This window comes from Ruditapes philippinarum, unplaced genomic scaffold (genome assembly GCF_026571515.1).
Source record: "Ruditapes philippinarum isolate M1 unplaced genomic scaffold, ASM2657151v2 ctg7488_1_1_1_1, whole genome shotgun sequence".
NCBI classification, from domain to species: domain Eukaryota; kingdom Metazoa; phylum Mollusca; class Bivalvia; order Venerida; family Veneridae; genus Ruditapes; species Ruditapes philippinarum.
Window position 1 is genome coordinate 12876 of NW_026858143.1, and position 27213 is coordinate 40088.

Sequence of the window (27213 nt, forward strand, 5' to 3'; positions counted from 1 at the left end):
CTAAATTATGACAAAACCAATTTAACCGTGCAACTATAATTCTTAAACTGTAATTACATTATGAGATATCTATTTGTCTGTTGTTTCATACATTTAGATAAATAAATTCAAAATTATCTTTTATCAAACCAAACTTTTTAACTTGTTTCCAGATTTTTAAGAATCTTAATAATCTTTTAAAATATTTAACTTACAAAATAATCATATTTTATTCAGCTCATGAAACAGAAGACATAACATGTTTTTTTAGTATAGGTATGTATAAACATGTATAAGTATAAAACGTCCGACCAGGTCAATAACCCAATTTTTTATATGGTACTAGCTAGCATATTTATATACTTTCTAGGTTATTAACCGTAATATTTCAGAAAATATTTTTCTGTTCTTCAAAAATTGACGTCATAATCAATGAATCGTTTAAACATAGTCTATAGTTAAAAGGTTAAAAGGTAGACGACACCTCAACGAACATGTAGCGGGGTGATGCCTACAACAACAACAACAACAACAACAACAACAATTTTTGGGGTCACGTTACAATCGGCTCAAGTCTAGAGTACTGCACGTGTATAAACTTGAACATTATTTATGTAAAGGAAGTCAGATTTCAAGTATATCTACCGTAGATATTGTATTGTTTAACATGTTCGTGGAGTTGCCAGCCTAATAGCCTAAAGAAAATTAAGAATAGTACAAACATGAAAACCGTCGGAAATGCATCTATGGTACTTACTTATTTACCACCACTCCACGTCTTTTTTCCATGTGATTTTTTAAATTTTTTTTTTAAGATATTGAACTATTTTTTTTTTATTCTGACGCTTCGAAATTTGTGAAGTTAACAGCCTATCAGTCAAGAAGCGTGGCAGCCTAAATAAAACTAAAATATTAAAAACATGAAAACCGTCGGAAATGAATCGGTAGCACTTACTTAGACCATTTCAGGCCTTTTTCAATATTATGATATTCTTAAAAGATGTTGAAGTTTTAAGTTTTTTTTTTGTTTCTGACGGATCTTATGAAGTTGACAGCCTAGCAACCTGGCAGCCTAAAGAAAGCTAACAAAAGTGAAAACATGAAAACTGTTGGCAATGCATGTGACACTTACTTATACCATTCCACGTCTTTTTTCAATGTCGTGATTTTTATTTTATCACGTGTACTGTGAATAGTTCATTAGATATAACAAATAATCTATTAGTGTTTTTTTTATTAGGGATAACTTTAAAGGGGACACTTTGGACAATTTGAACTATATACAAAGTCCATACCAAATTTAGACACCATCACTATGCACTCGCGGACGATTTGATTGAAGATACAGTAGCTTCATTCGGATAGTCACTTAAAATAGCTACCTTTATTTGACGTTTGAAATCTCTACAAGGAACATTACAATTCTCCACAAAGGACGTTGGAAATCACCACCATGAATGTTGGAAACCTCCACCAGGGACGTTGGAAATCTCCACCAGGGACGTTAGAAATCTCTACTTGGAACGTTGGAAATCTCTACCCGGGACTTGGTAATCGCTAGCAGGGACAAAGGAAATCTCTACCACGAACATTGGAAATATTTACTAGGGCCGTTGAAATTCTCTACCAGGGATGTTGGAAATCTCTACCAGGGATGTAGGAAATCTCTTCCAGGGACGTTGGAAATTTCTACCAGGGACGTAGGAAATCTCTAAGGGACGTTGGAAATTTCTACCAGAGACGTAGGAAATCTCTAAGGGACGTTGGAAATCTCTACTAGGGACGTTGGTAATCACTAGCAGGGACGTAGGAAATATCTACTAGGAACGTTGGAAATTTCTACCAGGGACGTAGGAAATCTCTACCAGGGACGTAGGAAATCTCTACCAGGGACGTAGGAAATCTCAACCAGGGACGTAGGAAATCTCTACCAGGGACGTAGGAAATCTCAACCAGGGACGTAGGAAATCTCTACAAGGGAAGTTTTAATATCTACCAGGGACGTAGGAGATGTCAAACAGGGAAGTAGGAAATCTCTATAAGGGACGTAGGAAGTCTGTATAAAGGACGTAGGAAATTTCTATAAGGGACGTAGGAAATCTCAATAAGGACGTAGGAAATTTCGACCAGGGAAGTTGGGAATCTCTACCAGGGACCAGAGATGCATTACTGATACTGGTACTGGTACTGCAGTATGATGCAGTGATTTTGCAAGTACTGGTACTGATACTGAATTACTCTTACAAAATGTTGACACTTCTAGTACTGGTACTGCATTACCAGGCAGTACTTTGGTTTTGATATAGATGTCATCAGTTTACTAGTAAAGAAAGAGCAAGATAAATACTACTTTATTGCTTCGATTCTAAATAATCCTATTTCAAGTGATATTGTTAGCACCATAAAAAGTTGTAATTTACTTATTATTTATAAATTGAACAGAGGTGTGAAAAGCAACAAAATACTGTTAAATGAAAGATGATTGCTTTGCATTACAGTTGCCTGGTTTATATATATGACATGAATATATGTTAAAAATATTGTTTGTAAAAGTATGTTATATCATTTAAGCAATAAAAACGTAATGTTAACTTTTAAAGTAAATAATAATTCCTTTTTTTTGCTGAATAATGTTTGCATTTTCTTAATTTGAAGTGTACACATGTGAAATGGAAATACTTATTGAAAAATTATGTATCATTAAAATATGCAAATAAACATAATATGTTATTTCTGCTTGACAGTGTGTATTAATATTCAAAATATGATGAATGTATAAAAGTACTGGTTAGTACCGAGATAAAATCTAGTACTGATACTGGTAATGGTACTGCATAACTTGGCAATTACTTGTACTGGTACTTAAGTACTACACCCCTAGTTCTGATGCAGCTCTACCAGGGACGTAGGAAATTTCTACTAGGGACGTTGGAATCACTATAGAAGCTATTCCGTTGAGTAGAACACAAATGATACTAACAGAATAGACATGATTATGTTTAGGAAATACATGTAGATATCAATTCTGAGTGCATTGTTGTAGAATAATGCACGGTTTGAGTTCAAATGCGTAGTAATATAATCACGAAGGCCGATAGGCCTGAGTGATTAATTACAACGCATTTGAACGAAAAACGTGCATTATTATACAATAATGCACGAAGAATTAATATCTATTTCCATTCTAACACGTCAAGAAAAAGTATAATTATTATTATAAAGTTGGACTTTATGTTTGGTGGTTAAATTTGTTTACGCCTCAGAGTTTCCAATAGAAACGTTTTTTAAAGGCTGTTCCAGTGGGTTGAAAAAAAAACTGTCGTTAAATCTACTGTGTGTAGACACATTTTGAGAATGACGAATTTTGAAAACATTGATAAAACTTTGTTTGTTCATTTTATTTCACTCTATAATTTTTCAAGCCACAATACAAATTATTAAAAGTGAAATAAATGTAAAACCTAACTCGTCTGCGATATTAAAATAACGTACCTGGTTTGATTGTTTTGCACGTGCTGTTTGGCGCTACATTGTGACGTCACGTAAACAAAACTTTAAACGTCTGTACAGCGTTAACGACTGAATTAAAGATATTGGTGTTCGGATTCATTTTCTTAGTTAGACCATTTTCTATCATTCTAGATAGTTTTCACAACAAAATTCGACAAAAAATTGTTTTTATTTATCAGATTTTTAAACAATGTGAAAATATACAGGGAGATAATAAGAAAGGCGAGGGCATTATTGTAGAATAATGCACGCTTCCGGCCTTCTTTGTCTATATAGGACAATTTCCGATAGTGTTAGAATTGTTGTTATTGTTGTTTCACACTGATAATAGAAAAATAAATGAGAATAAGGTACAATTCGCCGTTTTATCCACATTAATTTTGTAACTAAAGTAACATATCAGTTAGCCACGAAATATATGTGCCTGAAACCAAATGGAACTTTACCGAAGTATGATGCCAACGCCACCTTTTTAGAACAGTCATAAATAAGATTATTATAGATCAATATATTTGAAATTTCACAGTATATTAACAAAATCACTTTATCCTGTCTACCGAGCATATAAAGATCAATGTTATTTACAAGCATACTGTGCATTATAACTTCGTAGCCTATATTATTTCAACCGGTAACAGGAAGTGGACTTGAATATATTGTGAATCTGTGATTAGGTTCAATTACATACAACATTGTCGTCTCCTCACGGCATATTGTAAATGACGCACACAGAAAAAACTTTGCACAGGTATCAAAAGGTCACATAGTGTTAACCGCTCAGTTGAATTAAAATATCCAATTAACACAAACTATAAAATGGTTAGGGCAAAGATTTTTATGAATAAACGATATATGAATTTAAAGAAAATAAAAAAGTTTTACATTTGTTTGTACAATTGATAATCCTGTGTATAAGATATTAGTACCGAACTATGACTATTAACATTTATTACCCTTCCAGAATTTTTCCGCCTTTTTGATTGGATATTGATCACCCGAAAGTAATTGATATAACCGAGCCAGACGGGTAATATACACACTAAATTTCCCCGTTTGGTACCCAACGTTGTAAACAATATGCGCTGAGGTGATGCGCGTACGGTTCGATTTTACGCAGTGTAAATTCCGATTTAAAAGCACTTTTTAACTGTCAAATGATAAATATTTACCAAAGTTGAGTAATGATACATATAACCATCAGTATCGAAAACAAATATGACCTTGTGAAAGCTTGATATTAATTAACTACTCCTTTTCTATTGTTTACTTTCGTAAGGTACGGGAAAAATACGTCATGTATTTATGTGACGTCATGTTGTGACGAAGAGGTATCCTAAAGGGAATCTTATTTCGACGTTTCAGTTGAAACAGCAATGATTTTTTAAAAAATCGTCTAAACTCGGCAGGGGAATGGTAATAAAATTATTATTTTGGTTTTGGAGTGATATATGTGGATATATTACCTGTCAAGATAAAATATCACCCGAGCCCAATGGCTCGGGTGATATAAAATCTTAACAGGTAATATATCCACATATATCACTCCAAAACCAAAATAACATATAATATCACACTATTAACATATATCACACTATTAACATATATCACACTATTAACATATATCACACTAGACCATTCAGTATACGAACGGGAACCTGAACCACAGAATTTCCGTGACCACCTAAATAGATTCCTCACATGAACGAAACCGAAATCCCTGTCGTGTTTCGAACCCACAAGCAGTGAGGGACAAATGGTTGTCGTCAACGACCCCTCGACCACAGACCCCACATTCTTTGAATTGCAACGGACACAAAAATCAAAGTCACCGACTTTTCAATCGCAATTTCACGAGAAGGGTAATGCAACTTTTTTGTGGATAAGCATCTGCAGAAAGACGGGGATATAGTGATTCTGCAGATGTAAATGCACGACAAAAGTGTGCATTACAACTTTTCTTGCATATCAGCGACAAATCTGTCTTTCGTTATTAGTATATCGGCCTTTTCAATGCGTTTTTGTATTCATGCAGATGTTAATGCATGAAAAATGTGCATTAATACACTATGAAATTAAATCATATTTGCGCCGAAGATAACACTACTCAAATACCTTACAATATTTTTTGTTAAATCAAGAAGATTACTTACCTGGCGCCTAGTTTGTTATAACTTTTACAAAATGCATACATGCATCTCCAAGTAATCGACCTATAAATGCTGTACATAAGTGCTTGTATCATAGTTTGGGGACCTTTCTGTTGAAAATGTGTCAGAGTTAAATCGTATACATATACATGCACAGTGCGGTAACTGGAGTGCAGGTATCAGTTACCCGCACTCCAGATCATGCCCATTGATTGGTTCAATTTTCCTGGGGTTTACATATTGTGACGGCAGAGAAAGGGAAAGCGACAGACATGTCATATTCAGATGTTCGTTCATTGGTTCATTTTTGCCGGGGTTTCATATTGTGACAACAGGGAACGTGCTTTTATGTTTGACTATGATACAAAAGAGAAAGAACACCAAAACACTCGGCAATCTGATTAATACTCGGGGGCTACGCCCCCTCGTACAAATCAGATAGCCTCGTGTTTCGGTGCTCTTTCTATTACATATTTTGTACCCTGAATTCACTTGATTTGTATAGAGTATAATACTGCGAGAGAAAAAAGAGAAATCACAACTAAATTATACGTTAAGTTTTCTATTTGATTACAATAGCTGGGAATTTAACCTATTCATTATTCATGAAACTGTAGTTGTAATTTTTGTTAACAGCTACTCTTGACTTGGATTATATGGTGTGAATCCCACCGATAGCTTTAATAACCGTGAACTTTCACATTGTAATGACAGTGTAGATCAACCTATAGTATCCCAGCACTAAAGAATACTAAAACACACACATAACAACAACAACAACAACAACAACAAGAAAAAATAGAAAAGAAAGAACAAATAAAATTTGGGAAAGTATACCGTAAAATAATAATAACATTATTCTTTCATATTTCCATTGTTTTTCTCACATTGAAAATTATATATTTTCTGACCTATCTGGTTAAACAAACGTTATGTATATACATGTACTCGTATCTTGAAAACGAGAAAAATTGTATTGTGTATATTGGGTATTTTACAAACTTTAATACTATAAGGTTATAACTTGTAGCTGTGTACGAGTCAAATAGAAACAGTTATAAACTTAACGATGTATAAAAAAAACTCTTTATTTCAAACCACCAGTTTTTAATTTTACACTTCTTTTGTTAGAAGTGTTTTTTTAGTAGTACAATTTATATTATGTGTACGGAAATTATCTCCTGAGTACAATACGTATGGGATATGGGCCTTTTATAATAAGCCTAGGTGGAGTACAATATGAATTTCACCTCGAAAATGGAACAAAATGACCTTGAACTTTGAACTTATGACCTATAATGAAAACGGCAGTTACAGCGCACCAAGGTGTATCTACATACAAAATTTGAAGTGTCTCGGACATTTCATTTTCTTTTAGTGGTCATTTTACAGTTCTGTTTGTTATAAAATTTTCAAACGTTTTTTATATTCATTCCGTCTATTCTATCATTATAGCAATGGTTTAGAGAAACACGTTTACTGTCCTAGTTATTTGACATTTGAGATTCAAGTTAGGGTACAGCAGATAAAGTAGGTCCAATATGTATCAATATCAATATTTGTATAATTTGGTGCACTTTGTATATGTGAATAACATCGGGAATTCCCGACAAAAAAAAGTGACCAAAGGTAATCAGATGATTATATATATATATAGACAATATACATGTAATAAAACCTGCTATCTGCATGAGTGTAGACTAATGATATGGTAATAGAAATATGTATTATACATGTATATGATAACCGAATAACATCACACATTACGATGTCGCTTGTTTTAACGTACAATAACTGTGTCTATGTAAATTGAGTATTTCGTAGCTTTGCGCAACTTTCAAGGCCCTAAATATAATAACGTCATAAATTTTATATCATTTTATAATACCTTGCATGAATGTTTTACTTCTTTACTTATGTCAGCGTGGCTTTTTTTGGTCGAAGCCCGTCTAAAACCAGTTTGACTCCCTGTAAAATTTACAGAGAAGAAGTGAATATAAAAAGAATTTGTTTTGGTCATTTTAAAATTAAATCAAAGTGCTGAAGGCACTGCAGTTGGGACGTATGAAGGATCAAATAACTATTTTTTCTATTTCGGGGCAGATAATTCAATGAGTGAAGGGTGTTGCCGGTTGATAAATATAAAGTGCAAAATTCAGTAAATGAACAGTAGTTGATACAATTATTCTATGACACACATGTTCAAATATAGTATTTAGGTTACATGTACGTGTAGGTCGATCATAAACCGTTATTGGCCTTTTTTGACAAGAGCAACAAGTGAAATTAGAGCTACCAGAGGAAACAGCAAGCTTGACTATTTTAATACATGACATTATAAAGGGAGACAAAGATATGAAAAAATAATCAATTGTGATATATATCAAATTTTCTGAATCGGTATCAAGTAAACACTCAAATGGTCAATATTTTTTGCATCACATTATATGAATGTGACCCTGTCATTAGAACTTATAATGGCCTTTGTTTACTGCAATTCTCATGCTAATCTCTTTCACTGTATAACGTTTATAAAGTTTTAATCAAATTCCTTCAATATTTTAATCCTCTCTCAGAACAGTATCATGAAATATATACGGAGATAATTCAAAAACTAAGTAATGTAGAATTTTGGTTATTTGACACAAGACTTCTGCTCACTAGTCTCTACAACTGTATTTAGTTTGAGTGTGATATCATTGAAAAGATTTACTCCAGACAACCATTATTTTAAAAGTTGTTGAACATGTATTTTAAGAGATGATAATTGTAAAATTAAGCTAGAAACTAGAACTCCGCGAGTCGGATGTGTCACCTTGTGAACAATGTAGTTTAGGAGAAATGGCCAGGACAAAAATGAAATATGAAAAATAACAAAGGGCAGTAACTAAAAAAATAATAAGTTCAGAGCAGCAGTTTCTGAACACTGCACTTCTTATCAATAAGATCTATCATACTATGATGGTTCAAGTCCATAGCTTTCATACTTGAGGAGAAATGACCAGGACAAAAATAAAGAAAGAAAATCAACAAAGGGCAATAACTCAAAAAATAAGAAATGCAGAGTACCAGTTCTTGTGCACTGCACTTCTTAATGAGATCTATCATCCTATGAAGTTTCGAGTCCATAGCTTTTATACTTAAGGAGAAATGGCCCGGACAAAATTAAAGTATGAAAATAAACAAAGGGCAATAACTCAAAAAATAAGAACTGCAAAAATAAAATATGAAAATTAAAAAAGGGCAATAACTCAAAAATTAGGAAGTACAGAGTACTGGTTCTTGTGCACTGCACTTCTTCTTAATGAGATCTATCATCCTATGAAGTATCAAGTCCATAGCTTTTTTAGTTGAAGAGAAATGGCCCGGACAAAATTAAAGTATGAAAATTAACAAAGGGCAATAACTCAAAAAATAAGAACTGCAGAGTACCGGTCCTTGTGCACTGCACTTCGGGTTATTAAAAGAAGCATGCATACCAAGTTTGAAGTCAATCAGACTTATAGTGACTGAGTTATGCTCCGGACAAGCTTTAGGGGACGCCGACAACGACACAGACGCCGCCGACAAAAGTAACCCCTATTTTGTCACCTTTTCAAGGCGACACAAAAATTAAGGTTCTTTTGAAAAAACACTTTCTTTCACTTGATTATTTTCGCTGTGTAAAAGTTTAATCAAATTTCATCAACTCTTTTCCAGTATTTCTCTGGACAAGCATAATTAAGTACATGTATAATAAAGGTAGATAATTAAATAAGAGGGCCATGATGGCTCTGAGGTTGCTCACCTGTATATACCCCCCCCCCACCCTGCAGGGCCAGTTTTAACCCAAGGGCTTTTATTTGAACAAACTTGGAAGACATCCATAAGAAGATGATTCATGCTAAACATCAAAGCTCTAGTTTATTGGGTTTTTTTAAAGAAGATTTTTTAAGTTTTTACTAACACATACTGTTAAAAACGATGACAACCCTGGAGCAGGGCCAGTTTTAACCCCAGGGCTTTTATTTGAACAAACTTTGTAGACACTCACTAGAAGATGTTTCCACTTATAATATAAACTCTAGCTATTTGGGTTCTTTAAAAAAGATTTTTGAAGTTTTTACTATATGCATATAGGGAAAATCAATGATCCCCTGGGGCAGGGCCAATTTTGACCCCAGGGCTTTTATTTGAACAAACTTGGTAGACACTCATTAGAAGATGCTCATGCTAAATATCTTAGCTCTAGCTCTTTGGGTTCTTTAAAAGAAGATTTTTAAGTTTTTACTATTTGCATTTAAAGAAAATTAATGACCCCCTGGGGCAGGACCAATTTTGACCCCAGGGCTTTTATTTTAACAATCTTTGTAAACACTCACTAGAAGATATTTCATGCTAAATATCTTAGCTCTAGCTCTTTTAGTTCCTTAAAAGAAGATTTTTTAAAGTTTTTACTATATGCATTTAAAGAAAATTAATGACCCACTGGGGCAGGACCAATTTTGACCCTGGGCCTTTTATTTGAACAAACTTGGTAAACACTCATTAGATGATGTTTCATGCTTAATATCTTAGCTCTAGCTCTATGGGTTCTTTAAAAGAAGATTTTATAAAGTTTTTTACTATATGCACATAGGGAAAATCAATGACCCCTGGGGCGGGCCAATTTTGACCCCAGGGCTTTTAATTAAAAAAACTTGGTAGACACTCACTAAAGGATGTTTCGAGCCAAATATCTAAGCTCTAGCTCTTAGGGTTTTTTTAAAGATGATATTTAAAGTTTTTTTCTTTCGGTTCCCATGGCAACCAGAGTTCAGCATGGAATTAAATTCTTTGCACAATTTTTAAAGGTGACAGCCAAAGGAACATTCTTGTGAAGTTTGGATGAAATTAGCGTAGTGGTTTATGAGGAGATGTCATTTAAAGTAAAAGTTTACGGCCGGACGAAAAGGGATCACAAAAGCTTGACCTGTCACTTTGTGACAGGTGAGCTAAAAACTAAGGAATGGAGTTATGGTTCTTTGACACATTGGAAAATTCGAGTCGTTCAAGTTGATGTAGATTCATTGATAGTTTGGAATAAGCATTTTTAACTTAAAGGATATAATTAAAACATGAAGCAAGGTAGAGTTATGTTTCTTGAACATTGCACTTCCTCTTAAAAGTCTCTATCACTTTGTGAAGTTTACATAAAATCCCTTCAATACATATCTAGTTATATTCATATTTCGGACAAGAGTGTGAAGGACAAATGTCTTCCTAAGTACAGACTATGTTTTTTTTCCTTTATCAACTAAAATCTCAAAAACACCATTAAAAACATATTTTCCTCCCATGAGGAACCTTTTCCCCAAAAGTACAAGTCTGTATGGAATGAACACAGATATTTATCCAGAATATTACTTGAGTCCATACCGACAGATGGTTAAGACCGCAACTATATTCTCTCCCTTTCAGGAGCATAAATTATAATAACATGCTTAATCTCTGTATAGTTCTATATCAGATACCAGTATGATGAACCTTACTTTTGTACCATTTAAGTTATAGCAAAATTCAGCTTTCATTGACATACAGAAATGGGTCAGCCTTTAGTCCCCTCTTAATGAAAATAGAAGGGGACTAATAACAACAATTTATTCTCATAGTTTCAATTCTCAGGTTTATTACTTATCATTACACCAGGCAAGCTAAGATACATGTTAAAACCACAGGCACTATATACCACATTTACCCATATACGCTCATAATACTATATATAAAGAATAAAGGTCCCTAACGAGAGAGAAAAATATCATGCAAAACAAACAAGAACTGTTCGGTAAAAATACACCAGATCACTATTTTATCTTTGTGGTTGTCTCTAGGAATAATGTATCCTATCATAAACACTTTTTACTTCATCGAAATCCTACAAAATGCTCCAAAATACAAGCAAGTTTCCAAATTTCACTGAAATGTCATTGCATGTCGTTTTTGACGTCCAAGCGATGCGTGTAAACAAAGGTGAATTCTGGTCAATTTTTACAAAATCAACCAATAACTGTTAAGATTTCGACATACTTTCTTTAAGGCAACTTGTATAGTTTACAGTCAAACTGCGATGTCTTTACTTCACAACTGTCCGACGATAACACTAACAAGCTAAACAATTAAAAATAATTGACAGCTCCGTTCCAGAAAGTAACCATTTCCTACATTACCGCACTGAATATAAGGTAAAGTAATGATTGGTTAAGCGGAAAATCCGAGTTTTAACATTTTCCTTCAACACAATGTTCATGACTGGCCTTTACTATTGACAGGGGATTCAATTCAGACTAGCCCTCTAAAATACTCCAACTAGTCCAAAGTGTTAATGGTGCCTATACAGTTATGATCACTACATCTGGAAACTGGAGATTCCCACCAAGTGTGATGCTTATCTTCATTCGCTTGACAGTGACACATGTCCACCTTAAAAAAAAGCAATAAAAATTATATGAAGTGCAATAATTTGCAAAAAAATGCTTATCTTATTTGTCTCTTCTTACATTTATAATGCAGAGCACTAGATTTGTGTGTCTGTCATAGAAAATGACTTTCAATAATACTATTTAAATATATTTGAAATACAATTTCTTTAATAAATACTCATAGTAATACTAAATTCCTTTTTTGTGAATTTTTTTCTGACACATATGTGCAGACAGTAATTTGTGTACACCGGTCTTACTGACCTGTGTGAAACCATTCTAAGCATTATGCCAAGAAAATTTTGGACTTGTGAGAGGCTGTAAATGACCCCAGATTGATCATACGGTAACGTGTAACCAACGCTGAAAAGCATTTGACTATATCTCAATCCATTGAGAAGTGGCATCACTTTGAAATCAATTTTGATTGAAAAAATCGAGGCAAAATAGTAATTTTGGGCAATTTTGAGATGTCCCTTCGTTGCCATGGTAACAGAAAATTTAAGCCTGAGCATGTTGTTGCAAGGGCAATGGTCCAGTCAACATTTGTGCCAAGTTTGATTAGTGTTGAAGCTGTTTTTTATAGTATTATAGCAATTTGAACTTGTAACGGGAGACTTTTCAATGAAAACAGCAATTTTTCACAAAATGCTCATGAAGTAATGGGTTAAGAAAGTTTGCATCTTGATTGGGAAAAATATTTAGTACCATGTACAAAGTTGTTAATCCAACAAATTGTGTATCATTCAAAGCATAAAAAATACATAAAAAATTGACAATGGAATGTGTTTTTGAACATCATCTGTCTGGTACCATATTGGATTGAAATGGAATGAAGAAAAATTGTCAGCTTTGATAACGGGAATTTTGACTTATGACTTTTTTCTAAACTTGGAAAAGAAAAAAAGCATATTTGGCAGTATTTGCCACTGGGAATGGGTCTGTTAATCTGACCCATGGTGACACTGGTAAAAATGCATGTTTTCATTAATTTTTTTTTGGAAAACAGTTTGGTTTGTGAAATATACATTAAATATTATATAAGTACCTGTTGTTTGTAATAATCTTCTAGTCTTTCTTTAATCTTATACTGTACTTTTTTCTAGCTACATGTACCAGCCTTTCCAAGTGAATATTAAAGTAAATAATCTTTTATTTCCCTGAAAATATCAATTTAGAGATTTCATTTTCAAAATCATCCAATACTACTCTCTTAGTGTGTGTATATACAGAGACATATACATACATTTTATGTATTTTAACGTCTCTGGTATATACAATGTATATATGTGTCTATACAATGTATATATATGTTTACACTATAATATGATTGTGTACAGCATGTAATGACATAATTAAAATTTGAAAAAATATGATAATAAAATATTAATAATATTTCTTCATAAATAATTACTCCACAGTATTACCACTAAAATAGAAAATGTTCTATCATTTTATTATGATATCTATTTTTTACATGTAGATTTGTGAAAAAAATGTGAAGATATCAGTAAGTGTCAAAAATTGTTAAATCATATAAAATGTCTAATTAACACTGATAAATTACTTCAACCATGTATTGAGAACAGGTATAGATCATTTCCAACAGTCTTGCTGTTGTGTTGACATTTTCGCGACATGGTTGTGTGTCTGCCTTGTAATCAAGAGGTCTGGGGTTCAAATCCCTTTAAGTGCCTGAAGATTTTTCAGGTTAACAATTATCAAGGTTAGAGCTGTCATTGATTCTGTGCAAAGCATCAACGATATATCGATATCAAGTGACTAAAATCAACGATACACCGATATATCGATAATATCCTAAACTCACTTGTCTGTCATTCACTTTCATACCTGTTTCCATGATTTCAGTCAAAAACATGTTCTGTACAGTGTCTTGTCCACTGCATGATTTTTTCCAGACAATATTATTTGTCACCATTGCTATGAAATAATTCCACTATATAACAAAAGCATAACATTAGATATAAATAACTGTTTCTGCATATATTTTGGGTGAATTGTATAATTTCTAGACATTTAATTTATAAGTCAAAAGTATCGATTTTTTAAAATGTGTATCGATTATTGATCGACAAAAAAATATCAACGATACATCGATATTGTCGATATCGATGACAGCTCTAATCAAGGTGGCAGTGATTTTTTTTTCAACTTTCAAAACAACCTGTGGCTTTATAAATGGGAAACTATAGCTTGATTAATCAGAAAAGAGGAAAAATTTCAACCACTGAAAATGGAATTTACCCATACATTTAAAAAAAGTGTAATTCAATTTAAAGGGGTTCCATTGAGGTATTTTGTCATGATGGGACTGAAATATTTTTTCCAGATAAATGTACCATTTGATGAATGTTTAGAACACTAATCTTTGTACAAACCTTTAGATCATTTGCGCACTTCGTTTTTCCAGAATAATTATTCAAATTGTAAAAAGATGACCCAAAATGAAATGGCTAGACTTTAAATAGATATATATAATAATTTATAAAGGTCAAAATAAAATTATTCTGAAATATTCAAGAATGTGCCCCATTTGGTAGAGACGTAACGGCCGTGACAAGACCAAAAAATTGTAGGCGTATATGCCGGTTTCCTGTAAAGGCAGACACCTGTGTAATATCAATTTGTAAAATCTGTCGGTTTTGCAGTCTAAGTATGATCGAAATGTCTTGGGTACGAAAGACTCGAGATCTCCAAATTACTTCGAAATTATTTACGAAAGTTTTAGTTTTCGGAAACAAATTGGCATCAATAAATAAACTTAATATTATTAGTCATCAAATTCATAACATATTTTGCTTTATAACATACCTTATGAGCTTAACAGGCTGATAATTATGCTCGTGAAGTAGGTCGAAAAATATACCGGATGTTGTCGGATTCATTTAACCTAATTATCGGCTAATTCAGAGACGAATAGATTATCTACATCTCTGGCTAATTCTATTTCAATATCCACTTTGCAATTATAAACTACAACATTTATCCGATAAATAATGTCTTTTTCAAAAATTCTGGAATATAATACAAAAAAATGTGATGTTAAGGCGGATGAGTAAGTTAAATATTGCAAGCCGTCAAGCACTATGACCCAATTAATTTACTATCCCATTCATAGAATTATGTGACCTTTCAAATTATATCCGCTACGTTTCTAATACCGTAATTCAAGTTCAATTGCACATTATTTTCAAAAAATAAATTTCTTGTCTCCACTTCTGTTCGCAATAAATCGAAGTTTTCAGAAATTCAGAGCACTATTTTTCACTCGCGGCGGTTATGCGTCGGTCATGGTCGGGTGATCACTATGAATTCAGCTTACGTTGATATGTTAGAATACAATATAGCATTTAGAGTGGCGATGAAACGTCACAGCAGTGGGCGTTACCCTGTATGGTTGGAAATTTCGGGTTTGTAAGTGCACTAGTTGGGACTACGTCCCAACTAAAAACTGAAATCTCGGAATCTCATTGACCATTCTTACATAAAACAAGCAAATTCGTTGAATTTATATCCCCCGCCGAGTACTGGTTATTATTAACACAACAACTGAAGACATAAGGCTTTATTTATATATTAATCATGGCATAAACTGTAAAATTCTTTGAACTTGAAGCCTTGTACCTTCAAACAAGAAGAGTTTTTAAGTTTTTACTATATACATATAAGGAAAATCTATGACCCCCTGGAGTGGGGCCAATTTTGACCCCAGGGCTAAAATTTGAACAATTTTGGCAGAGGACCTATATGTTATATCATATACCAAATATCAAAGCTCTAGGCCTTGTACTGTCAGACAAGATTTTTTAATTTTGCATTTTTGAAACTCCTTTTCTGGCACCGTGTGACTGATGATTGTGATTGAAAATTACAAAATTTTACTAAGTCAAGGGCAATAACTCTAAAAATACTAAAAATATCCAGACGAAAATACCCAGGTGCACAACTACACATACTGATCAACATTCCTGTAAAGTTTCATGACTCTAGGTAAAATACTTTTTGAGTTACATGCGACACAAGTTGAAAATTACAAAATTTTACTAAGTCAAGGGCAATAACTCTAAAAATACTAAAAATATCCAGACGAAAATACCCAGGTGCACAACTGCACATGCTGATCAACATTCCCATAAAGTTTCGTTGAATTCCAGCCATTAGTTGCAGAGAACTACTCCGGAAACGAAATTCGGACAAAATTTTACTGAGTCAAGGGCAATAACTCTAAAAACACTAAATATATCCTGACGAAAATACCCAGGTGCACAACTACACATACTGATCAACATTCCTGTAAAGTTTCATGACTCTAGGTCAAATACTTTTTGAGTTACATGCGACACAAGTTGAAAATTACAAAATTTTACTAAGTCAAGGGCAATAACTCTAAAAATACTAAAAATATCCAGACGAAAATACCCAGGTGCACAACTGCACATGCTGATCAACATTCCCATAAAGTTTCGTTGAATTCCAGCCATTAGTTGCAGAGAACTACTCCGGAAACGAAATTCGGACAAAATTTTACTGAGTCAAGGGCAATAACTCTAAAATACTAAAAATATCCTGACGAAAATACCCAGGTGCACAACTTCACATGCTGATCAACATTCCCATAAAGTTTCGTTGAATTCCAGCCACTAGTTGCAGAGAACTACTCCGGAAACGAAATTCGGACGGACGGATGGACGGAAGGACGGAAGGACGGACGGACAACGCCAAAACTATATCCCCCTCCCGATTCCATCGGCGGGGGATAATATAAACGTCATTCTAAAATACAAGTTTATGGATAGTTCTAAAAAAATGTAAATGATAGTTCTAAAATAAAATATACAAGGTAGTTTTTTAATCCTTTAGCTAAATTGCGCTGTTTAACCATACTACCTCCTACAAAACATCTTAATCTGCTTTTAGATGCCATTACATTTTCTACTGAACACTTTATTTTACACAAAAACTTACTGAGTTATAAATTTTGTTTAAAATAACGAGACAACTAATAACGTTCACGATTACTCATGTACATGAAAATATCGAAAAACACACCAAAAAAGTCTAGATTATCAGGTATCTTCAGTTTATGATGTTCAATAAGTGTTTGATAAATTACATGATCATTGATTTGTTTAATTGATATAATGTTTATAATTTTCATCTATTTTGGATACCAATCAAGTATTTATAAATTTAATTGCCTACCAACTGCGTAGATTTTAGTGCTCACTTACCGAAATAAGACAGATTCATTTAGGATACAGTGATACATATTTGAAGATAATAAACCTTACAAGATAGTTATGCAAGTATTGGTTATATTTCTATATGTATGAGAAACTTAGAAATGACATAAGTTAACCAGTTTTACTTTCTAGGCCGAGTATCGTTTTTAAAGCTACTTCTTATTATAAATAATATTAATTATTATTAATGATATGCCAACTGATATAATTCAAGGATTGTCATTTGATCGGACCTCTAATATCTAGTATAGTATGATTTTACAAAACCCACATTTTACAAACAATTTTACATTTTGTTGAAATGTTGTTTAAGCACTAAGATCTCGCCTATGTACCATGGTACACAACACGCAGGTTCTTACATGCCTCGGTCTTCCGCTTGAAAAATATAAAACCTCCTCGGGTCACGACCATGTTTCTTCATTTGACACCAGTACTGGTTGGTTCCAGGAAGAGGACTCGAAAGTGATTAATATAAGTTGCAATAACCTGTTTTGCAATCGATCAAAGATAAATATGTCAAAACTATATAATAAACCTTATTATGCTACATGTATGTACTAAACCTTAAGTGCTACATGTATGTACTAAACCTTAAGTGCTACATGTATGTACTTTTATTCTAAATTTATCTCAATTTATTGCGTCTTTTGAATAAATCGTTTCCATAAATCACACCATATGCTTGTTTTATAATAATTAAAACTACTTTCATAGATACTTTTGTTACGCCTCGTGGTAAAGAGTTAACTTGTGTGCACTAAATACAAAACGAAACACAGTATTTCAAGGTTTATTCAAAACCATGGTATATATATATTGCATAAGGTTATGATAGATCAACAATATAATGAACAGTCAATTCAAAAGTGATTAACAAAAGATATATTCGTAAAATTATATAATAATGAGATCATTTTGAATAAGTAACACATGTCAGTATTTGACTAAACTTTACTCTTTGGACATGATTTGTCTTACACAGATGTTATCTAAATTGTTTATATGTTAATAAACTCATACATGTTGAGAAAATCATGCCATGCAGAAGAATGAGTTATTTTAATTTTGAAATAATAATTTTGCAGAATAATGCAAGTTTTAATAAAGTTGAATGATGAGAGCTATTCATTAAAGATTCTAATTTATAAATATTACCCACATCCTCCTCTAAACTTTCGTATGGAACACTCACAACTGTCTCGAAATAGACATGAAGCCAACCATAAAGATAACATGTCAAAGCTTTTTATGTAAGATGAGTGGATAGAAGTATATTTTAATTGATCAATATTCACCTTTAATGTGGCAACAGTAACATAATTACGTTCGGTTAATAATTAACCGATTTCTTATGTTTACATTAATTATAATCTATTTTACATATAAATTGTAGCTACAACTACGAATGCAATCATGTGATGAATATTAATGTTCCCATTTCATAATCATTAAATTACATAAATAAAGCATTAAGAGCACTATCAACATCAATAACAAGTAAATAAAGGTAAAACTATGGCGGCACATTTCTGCCTCCAGATAACCATATAACTAACAAGTTGATTAAGAGGATATCTAGTTACGTAACTAGTTAACCTCTTAATTAACTAGTTTGTTATGTGATTACCTAGTTACATAACTAGTTATTTTTTCAATAAAAAAGATCATAACGGGAAATAAATGCTTGTAAGTGCCAACAACTGCCATCCTTTTATTATTTTACTAGCTTTATATTAAGAGGTTCACTAGTTACGTAACTAGTTAACCTCTTAATTAACTAGTTAGTTATATGGTTATCTGAGGGCAGAAATATGTCACCATAGGAAACAGACTTTAATAATCTATAAATGGAAAGACAAGAAGTCAGGCCTTTGTATAAAGATTAAGCAACTGCCACTAATAAAAGCTTGGCAGTCAGTCAGTTATAAGTTTATTTATACTCGGCGCCGGAATAACCATATGTCCGAGAATTTAGCATCCTTGCCGGTTCACTAAGGTAGTCTCATCGGGGACGTCTTTGTCAAGCTGAGTCTTCCTGATATTCCCATTCTTCGTTTGTTGGTGGTAGAGGAGACGACAATACTGTCCAGGCATCATGTTCCTTACTGACGATAACAAAAACGGCTCTCATTAGCGCCAACCCTCCAGAGTTAGTCACGACAGGTCAACCAATCACCTCTGGCACTTAAGATGACTTGACCTTGACCTGCCGTGTGCCTTCTCCGCGACGTGCACGCCTTTGGAGGGATTTGAAGAAGGAAAAGCTTGGCGATGTGTTTGTTGTCTTTAACTATTGCTGGTGTTTTTACTTAATATTTGCACAATACATACCTAGGTCTAGCATTTGTGAGAAGTACATAGCTAAGTCTAGCAATTGTCAACAGTACATAGCAAAGTCTACAATTTGACAACATTACGTAGCTAGGTCTAGCATGTGTCAACTGTACACAGGAAAGAGTAGCATATGTAAACATAACACAGCTAGGTCTAGCATTTGTCAACAGTACATAGCTAGGTCTAGCAATTGTCAACAGTACATAGCTAAGTCTAACATTTGTCAACAGCACATAGAAGGTCTTGCTTTGTCAACAGTACATATCTAAGTCTAGCATTTGTCAACAGTACACAGCTAAGTCTAACATTTGTCAACAGTACATAACAAAGTCTATAATTTGTCAACATTACATAAATTTGTCAACAGTACATAGCTAGGTCTAGCAATTGTCAACAGTACATAGCTAAGTCTAACATTTGTCAACAGTACATAGCTAGGTCTAGCAATTGTCAACAGTACATAGCTAAGTCTAACATTTGTCAACAGCACATAGCTAAGTCTTGCTTTGTCAGCAGTACATATCTAAGTCTAGCATTTGTCAGCAGTACATATCTAAGTCTAACATTTGTCAACAGTACACAGCTAAGTCTAACATTTGTCAACAGTATATAACAAAGTCTATAATTTGTCAACATTACATACATTTGTCAACAGTACATAGCTAGATCTAGTATTTGTCAACAGGACACAGCTAAGTCTAGAATTTGTCAACATTACATAGCTAGGTCTAGCATTTATCAACTGTAAACAGCTAAGTCTAGCATTTGTCAGCAGTGCATACCTAAGTCTTAACATTTAGAACAGTACATAGCATTTGTCAGCAGTGCATATCTAGGTCTAGCATTTGTCAACATTACGTAGCTAAGTCTAGCATTTGTCAACTGTACATAGCTAAGTCTGGCCTTTGTCAACATTACACAGCTAAGTCTAGCATTTGTTAAATGTACACAGCTAAGTCTAACATTTGTAAACATTCCACAGCTAAGTCTTAACATTTGGAACAGAACATAGCATTTGTCAGCAGTTCAAATCTAGGTCTAACAATGGTCAACAGTACATAGCTAAGTATAGCATTTGTCAGCAGTTCATAGCTAAGTCAAACATTTGTCAGCAGTACAAAGCTAAGTATAGCATTTGTCAGCAGTACATAGTTAAGTCAAACATTTGTCATCAGAACACAGCTAAGTCAAACATTTGTCAACAGTACATAACTAGGTCTAGCATTTGTCAACAGTACATAGAAAAGTCTAGCATTTGTCAACAGTAAATAGCTTAGTCTAATATTCGTCAACAGCACATAGCAAAGTCTTGCTTTGTCAACAGTAAATAGCTTAGTCTATCATTTGTCAACAGCATATAGCTATGTCTTGCTTTGTCAGCAGTGCATAGCTAAGTCTAGCATTTGCCAGCAGTTTGCAGCAAAGTCTAACCTTTGTCAACAGTACATAACAAAGTCTAACATTTGTCAACAGTGCATAGCTAAGTATAGCATTTGCCAGCAGTACATAGTTAAGTCTAGCATGTGTCAGCAGTTCATAGCTTGTTCTAGCATTTGTCAACGGTATATAGCTTATTCTAACATTTATCAACAGAACATAGTTAAGTCTAGCATGTGTCAGCAGTACATAGCTTAGTCTAGCATTTGTCAACAGAACATAGCTAAGTCTAGCATTTGTCAACAGTACATACTAAGTCTAGCATTTGTCAACAGAACATAGCTAAGTCTAGCATTTTTCAGCAGTGTATACCTAAGTCTAGCATTTGTCAACAGTTCATAGCTTGTTCTAGCATTTGTCAACGGTATATAGCAAATTCTAACATTTGTCAACAGTACATAGTTAAGTCTAGCATGTGTCAGCAGTTCATAGCTTGTTCTAGCATTTGTTAACGGTATATAGCAAATTCTAACATTTGTCAGCAGTGCATACCTAAGTCTAGCATTTGTCAACAGTACATAGCTAAGTCTAGCATTTGTCAACAGAACATACTAAGTCTATCATTTGTCAACAATATAAGATATCATAAATACTTCATTTACAAGAATATTTTTTTTAGAAGATTACTTCGCATGTCCCATTTTAGGGGGAATTGTTTTTCCCTATTAATTTTCTCAATATTTTGAGCATTTTATCATGTCATTGAAAGAAAGTAGTTTCTCATGACCTAATGAATGGTTATGAAATACTAGATGTTATTTCATATAGACATTCTTTGATAACTTTGTAACTTGAATGAATGATTTTATTTTACTGTTTACTATTTCTCGATCAAGGACTCATCTTTAAGAGAAAGTAGATATTTTATTTTATGGTTTGCAGTCAACCATTTAACATTTTAAATTCACTTTCATCACCAAACAATCTTTACACTCGAAAGCCTCATTACGATCCCGAATTAGACTTAATTTTGAAAAAAAAAACTTACAGTTACTTAGCAACAATATATTATGATATTTTACTCGTTTTTTTTATCCAGGAGCTTAATAAAGCAATGTGTGTTTTTAATCTTTTTTAAATTTGCCACAAAATACACTTGTTTTATCTTTCGTATCGTACTTATTTGTTTCTATAGTCCTTATATATTGTTTCACCAATGCAAACTCTAGTACGTGTATACATGAAACAATAAAAATTAATCAAGAGTCGTTATAATTTCTTTGTCAAACTTGTATTATTTTTAAAGTTTTGGCCGCCAGGCCGTTGCGCCGCCAACTTCACGCTGCTAGGCCGCAAACTCCACGTCGCTAGGTCGTCAACTTCGCGCCGCTAGGCTGTTAACTTCACACATCTGAAACAATACAACATGTGTTGAAAGTTACATTATATACTCCACAAATGCATTTATCTTTATTTCCCAAAAGCTTTAAAGTGAACTTTTTTTTTAGTTTCTTAAATGTTACTCAATGGTCAATTACCTTTATCATGTTTAACCTCTGTTGTTTTTTGGCAATTAGTACATTTTATTTTTTTGGGAATTAGTACATTACAATGATATATTATTTTGTATGGAAGCCAAAATACTACACTGTTTACATTTTGCTACTTTTATAACAAAAATTTCACATTTTTTGCTACTTTCCTCAAACAACAAACATCATACATGCCCTAAAACCATCATTTAAAGGTTATTAAATTCATGTTTTCCCTTTCTTAGGAAGTTATAAAGCTTATTCGTTTATGAGGCATAATGTGTCTGTTATAAAAATATATGAAGAACAATGCCATCTGTAAAAATGAATGTTATAGAATATATAAGATTGGTACAATTGATATGTAAAAAACTTATTTATTTCTGACACAATACACACCATTAATGCCATATACTAGTATATATTATTTATTGTTTATTATATTCCCTATCCGTGTCCGTAGTTTTCATAAAAATGAAAACAAAAGTAAATAATATAAAGCACAGTACATTGCCATAAAAACGATACAGATTTCACATATTGTCAGCCTCGTTTTGCATTTGCAGACCCAGGGAATCAATTATGCATTACCTACAAAAATAATATTATAAGAGTTCAAACATATGTACGACACATAATTTCATCAGAATTAAACTTTTTTTCAGGTATGACATATCAATATAAAGTTTCAAAACCACTCTATATTCATAAAATTATTAAGATTGCTTTCTGATAATTTTACAGATAGTTTTTGCTACTTTTTGCAATGCAATTTAATGTGTATATAAAAACCTGTAGTTTGACAAAACGTCTAAGGTATACAAAATATAAAAAAATAAAGTTTTAAATGTGTTACATGTACATATTTATTTGACGAAACACAAAAGTCACCTTCAAAACAGTAATCAGGTTGTTTTTCTCAAGAATGATCTAAAAAAGTAAACATATTGCTGAAGAAATTGTAATGATAGTCATAGCAGCCGAATGCGCTAATTTATTTCTTTTAATTTAACTTAGAATAAGATAGTTTGGTTTTCACAAATGATTTTGAAAAATAAACATATTTACGGAAATATTTTTGATGAGGTTAAAAGTATAATGTCCCAGCAACCGTATGCGCTAACTCATTTCTTCAAATTTAGTGTACAATAAAAATGTTGGTCCTTTTACTTATCGCGGTGCTCGTTTTAGCAATTCTACGTCACTTTTGCACAATTTCTGCGTTATTTGCACATTCCTGATTACGGGATATACACGGTGAATACTGGTGTACGGTAAATAGCCTGGGTTACCGAGGATCTCTTTTCACAGACACTCGTAATATTTATACAGAAAGGCGCTACACTTGAGCCGAGTCATATCTTATTTGACAAAATTTTAGGACATCATTAAATGTTTAAAATGTTTGTTGATAACAGATTTCTAGTACATGTAGTAGATTAATAACTATTCAATTTTATACCGCCTGTACTCAATCCAGGATAAGTGGGCCATAATTTATCTTTATGCATTAAACGGAATAGTCAGTGATCAATTTAACGTATACTTTTATCTACTCATTTTACCTTGGTATATATACGACGTGACTTTTTGTAATTTTCTAAAAAAGTCGGGAAAACGTCTGTACTCAATCCAAGATAAGTGGGCAATAATTTATCTTTATTTTCTTCCGTAACTTTGTTTTAAAGATTACTTTTACAAGGGAAAGTGAGTAATGTTTGCTCATTCTAGTTAGTTACTAATTCATAGAATTTTCGTAGGGGGGGCAGGGGTGGGAGCGTGGGGGCGTGAAACCGGATGGATTTCTAATTGTTAAAACATGCAGTTATACTTTTTGAAGAAACATTCTATTGTATTGGTTTGACCACCTAGATAGTTCGAAACCGAAATCCCTGTCGTGTTTCGAACCCACAAGCGGTTGGGGGCAAGTGGCTGTAGTCAACGACCGCTTGGCCACAGACCCCACATTCTGTGAAATGAAACGGACACAAAAATCAAAGTAACCGGCTATTCCATCGCAATTTCATGAGAAGAGAAGGGTAATGCGACCTTTTGTGTTCGTGCATTAGCATCTGCAGAAGGACGGGGTTATATTACAGGGCGAGAGTTTAAATAAGTCCCAGTAATTTTGCAGATCTTAATGCACGACAAAAATGCGCATTACCATGAAAGCGGCAAATCCGAGTTTTGTTATTTGCATTTAGTATATCGGCCTTTTTAATGCAGTTGTTAATGCATGAAAAAAGGTGCATTAACATCCTATGAAATTAAATTATATGTGCGCCGAAGATAACACAACTCAAATATCTTACAGTTTTTTTTGTTAGTCGCCTAGTACGTTATAGCGTTCACAAAAATCCTGCATGGATCTCCAAGTATGCGACCTATAAATGCTGTACATGCATATTTTTTTCCTTTAATTCACTTTATTTGTATAGAGTATAATACTGCGAGAGAAAAAATGAGAAAAACAACTGAATTATATGTTAAGTTTTCTATTTGATTACAATAGCTGTGAATCTAACCTTACTATTATTCACGTAGTTTTTGTAAACAACTACTCTTGACTTGGGTTATTTGGTGTGAATCCCATCGCGATCGAAAACTTTAATAACCGTGAACTTTTGCATTGTAATGACATTGTAGGTCAACCTATAGTATCCTTATACTAAAGTATACTAGAACAAACACACACACAACAACAACAGCAACAACATTACAAACTTAAATACTATAAGGTTATAATTTGCACGAGCCAAATAGAAACAGTTATGGACTTAAAAATGTATAATGACCTCTATTTCAAATCACCAGTTTTGAATTTACACTCAATTCAGGTAACTTCTCAAAAACAACAGTGTATTGTGTACAGAAATTATCGCCTGAGTACAACATGGATGTGATGTTTAATCGGTAAAAAGGGAAGGGCCTTCATTAATGTTGGTAAAACTTGTGGCCCAACCCATTTGCTTCAAACTGTTAACATACATGTTTCCTTATTCGTATTTATTGTATTCTGTTTAGTATTAATGTAATCTCTATGTTACATGTACATGTTTCAAGCAATAAAATATGATTAAATCAAATCGGTAAAAAAGAAAAGAGGTATACATGGAGTGCAATATATGAATTTGGATTTGAAAAAGGGATTTCAGTTAAACTAAAAAAAAATAAAAAAATGATGACCTTGAATACTTGTGACTTGTAGATTCTCGGTCATTGCATTGTATATTAGTGGTCACTATACCTTTCGGTTTGTTATAAAATTTTAAAACTTTTCATTTTTGTTCCGTCTACTATATCATTATAGCAATGGTTTAGAGATACACGTTAACTATCGTTGTTATTTGACATTTGAGACTCAAATTAGGGTACAGCAGATAAAGCGGGTCCAATTAATATGTATCAATATCAATATTTGTATAATTTGAAGCACTTTGTATATGTGAATAACATCGGTGAATTCCCGACAAAAACGGTGACTTAAGATAATCAGATAATTATATATATAGAAAATATACATGTAATAAAACCTGCTATCTGCATAAGTGTAGACTAATGATATGATAATAGAAATATGTATTATACATGTACATGATAACCGAATAACATCACACATTACGATATCGTTTGTTTTAACGTACTATTACTGTGTCTATGTAAATTGCTTATTTCGTAACTTTCAAGGCCATAAATATAATAACGTTATAAATTGTATATCATTTTATAATACGTTGCATGAATGTTTTCCTTCTTTATTTATGTCAGCGTGGCTTTTTTGGTCGAAGCCCGTCTAAAACCAGTTAGACTGCCTGTAAAATTTAAAGGGAAGAATATAAAAATAATTTTTATTGGTCATTTTAAAATTACAAACTGAAATCTCGGAATCTCATTGACCATTCTTACATAAAATATAAACGTCATTCTAAAATACAAGTGTATGGATAGTTCTAAAAAAATGTAAAGGATAGTTCTAAAATAAAATGTACAAGGTAGTTCTTTAATATTTGAGCTAAATTGCGCTGCTCCTACAAAACATCTTAATCTTCTTTTAGATGTCTTAACATTTTCTATTGAACACTTTCTTTACACAAAAACTTATCGAGGTACCCTCAGTTTCTGATATCCAATAAGTGTTTAATATAGAAAAAAACAGAACAGAATTTTATTTACAGACTTATACATAGGTACATCGTCTTGTTTAACAAAAGATTTGATTAAACATAGTCACATGGCATACGAAAACATACAAATTATAAACATTCTTAAATAAATAAACAATGATTAAAGAGGACAAACTTAATGCAAGATGATAATTACAAATCAGTTTTGTTACGAGTTAATGATTGCGTTTCTCAACGATAAAACTTCATGGATATATTTAGATAACTTAATTAAAGGAATAGGAATGGATGGATTGATGTTTGTCTAATATAAATATTCATCATTTAAAAAGATGTACCATGACAGTTTTTCTGTTGACATCAACCCTATAAGTGAGAAATTCGTGTTTTAAGACACTATTTTTTACTTGAGAAATAAGTTCATGGGCGCCGCCATTTTGGCGTTCTGTCATTCTCGCGAGACAGACGAGACCGAGATTGTGACGTGTTACCCCCACTTCCGGTTA

General features: G+C 32.9%; 1 long non-coding RNA gene across 1 annotated transcript; it reads right to left on the minus strand.

The window, feature by feature from the left end:
* Positions 1-10327: 10327 nt before the first annotated feature.
* LOC132752274 (uncharacterized) lies at positions 10328-15544 on the minus strand. The gene is made up of 3 exons (XR_009628789.1): positions 14906-15544; positions 13122-13233; positions 10328-12074 (listed from the first exon to the last, which is right to left on the minus strand). It is a non-coding gene; the product is annotated as an uncharacterized LOC132752274 (long non-coding RNA).
* Between the last annotated feature and the right edge of the window lie 11669 nt (positions 15545-27213).